Consider the following 2,621-nt stretch of genomic DNA (forward strand, 5'->3'; position numbering starts at 1 on the left):
GTTGGGAAATGTAAACAACATAAACATGCACAAAAGTCCAAGCCTTCACAGACATTGTCCTCCCACACAGCTGTTCCTTACTCTGCTTGATTACTCTAAATGTGTGTGGGCTTGTACAGACTGATTGGCATCCTACTGACTCTCCTGTTAGCTGTGTCCACACTTGCTCATTATTCATCATATAGTCAAAGATGATGTACAATACATTTACATTTTGTTTTGTATTCATTTCTAGTCACAGTGATTAAAGCCTATATAGCCGACTCGTGGTAAATGGATCTGCACTTGTATAGCAACTTTCTAGTCATTTACACATTTACACACTCTTTCCTACACTTGCAGCCGAGGCTAAGCAGTTGCTACTTAGTGGTTATTGTTTTTCTGTTTGTTTTTAAACATTCACACACATTGATGGAACAATCATCAGGAGCAATTTGGGGTTCAGTATCTTGCCCAAGGATACTTCACTGGTGTGTGGAGGAGCCGTGGATCAAACCACCAACCTTCCAATTAGTTTACAACCTACTCTACCAGCTGAACCACAGCTGCCACAATGCAGCTTTACAAAGCTAAACCAAACTATTGAAAAAAATCAAAAATCTAACCTGGTGAGATGGTGAAAGAGGGCAAGTCACCAAAGGGATAACAACCCTGGGCATGGAAGTCTGAACCAAAATCCCTGACCATTCATTAAATATTTGTCCAGATATTTTAAAACAACAAATAACAAATACAATGGTGCCAGAAGAAAAGTGAGGGAATCTCCGAGCTCATTATGATACAGTTTGGAAATCATGTAAAACTATGTGCCTTATGCTACAATACAATGTATAAAGCAAGTGTGTACAGTGAGAATTAGTTTTACATGTATAATATTGTTTCTAAGTCGACATAATAAACAAGCCAACTTCATCTGGAAGTGGAGGGGATGTTGGATGGCATGACACCTAGGAAAGACACCTGCCGAGCTGCAGACCACTGTTCAACACCAACAAACAACGCTTTTGTACTTTGAGCTTATAAACATGGATATTTTTTCCTGACCAGCCCCAGCTTTTGTCAGCATCTTTTGTGCCGTCAAAGTCACCATGCGTGTTTTCAGGCAAAACATGATTTTTTTTCCTAACTATGATGAAGTGAACGTGTACCTTAACCAAACCACACCAGCTCAACATTCTGACCTCATAGCTGAACTCCACATCCAACCTGCCAGATCATCTAAGAGCAGCAGACCAAACAACAGTTGGTTTTCACAACTGAGACATTTCTGCACAAATGCTCAGAAACAAAGCTCATCTGCATGCTTGTCGTCCTCACCAGGTTTTGACTTAACTATAGTCTGTCACTGAGACCAACTAGATAGGGAAAATGCTCACCTTTAATTGTGTCTGACAATTTAGAGAAGTGTTGTCTTCATGGATGTACCCTGTGTGACCAAAAAGACACATCTGTAACCCTGGATGGATATCTTACTTTTAAAAGTCAAACCAGTGTTGGTGTGCATGATTTAGAGGCCAGCTAAGACAATGTCCAGAAACTGGATGCATAAGGCAAACTAAATGACTTAGAGTGCTTTAATTGGATGCTTTCTTACTGAGTCACCAGAGAAAAAGCATTGGATCCTCATGACATCATGTGGGGCAGGGCTTTAGGAACACCCATATGGGACAAGCGGTACTCAATGGAAAATTCAGAGAAAGACTAAAGTACACAGTCAAGTCAAGTCAAGTCAATTTTTTTTTATAGAGCCCATTATCACAAAACATTGGTTTGCCTCAGAGGGCTTTATAGTGTACGACATCCCTCTGCCCGTAGACCCTCACATCACCCAAGGAAAAACTCCCGAGGATGATGAAGGATCCCTCTTCCAGGACGGACAGACGTGCAATAGATGTCGTAAATAACAAATGAAATTCAATCATGGCAAAAAGGAAAGAGAAAGCGAGAGGGGAGGAGAGGGGGAGAGAGGCACAGCAATAATAGAAACAGATGCATGTCATATTACAATAATGATAGGTGTGTAGTGAGGTATAGCACCTGACAGTTGAGTAGCGCTTGTGAACGCACCTCCAGACTCCACTCCTCAGTAGCCACTCCCTTAATCACAGCCAGCCTATATAAGGGACGAGTGAGCACATGCTCCTTCTTTTTGGCTGCTGGTTCCTGTGTGTGGTGGCTGCTGTTTGCTGTACTGGTAGGTACGGGAGCCCTTTTCAGTTTAGTTGTCATGTTTTATTTCTTCCCTGCACTTTTATCTAAAACCCCCCCTTTTTTCTCTCTGGTAGGCTGGAGGTAGCAGTGGTGTCTGAGCCTTCCTGCTGTAGTGGTCTGGTAATCCAGGTGGTTCACGTGATTTACTGCTGTTTTGCCCTCATTTTGCTTCTGTTTGGTTGTTTGGTTTCCTGTTTTGCTCTTTGTATTTTGCTCTTAGTTTTGCTTTTTTATTCTTATTTGCCTTTACATCCTATTGAGTGATTTCTTTGAATATATTAAAACTGGGTTGCTGTATTTGTTAATTTTGCTATTAGCATTTTTCTTTTAGTGAAGTGGAGCACCATTTTGTTGGGGAGGCTAGGCACCCCGGGTGAGGTTCCTACACATTGCACGTAAGTAAAGGCACC

General features: G+C 41.6%; 1 long non-coding RNA gene across 1 annotated transcript; it reads left to right on the forward strand.

Moving 5' to 3' along the window:
- The first annotated feature begins 1,958 nt into the window (after positions 1-1,958).
- Positions 1,959-2,319, forward strand: LOC121964867. The gene is made up of 2 exons (XR_006107419.1): positions 1,959-2,194; positions 2,286-2,319. It is a non-coding gene; the product is annotated as an uncharacterized LOC121964867 (long non-coding RNA).
- The last annotated feature ends 302 nt before the right edge of the window (positions 2,320-2,621 follow it).

Source organism: Plectropomus leopardus, unplaced genomic scaffold (assembly GCF_008729295.1).
Source record: "Plectropomus leopardus isolate mb unplaced genomic scaffold, YSFRI_Pleo_2.0 unplaced_scaffold17548, whole genome shotgun sequence".
NCBI classification, from domain to species: domain Eukaryota; kingdom Metazoa; phylum Chordata; class Actinopteri; order Perciformes; family Serranidae; genus Plectropomus; species Plectropomus leopardus.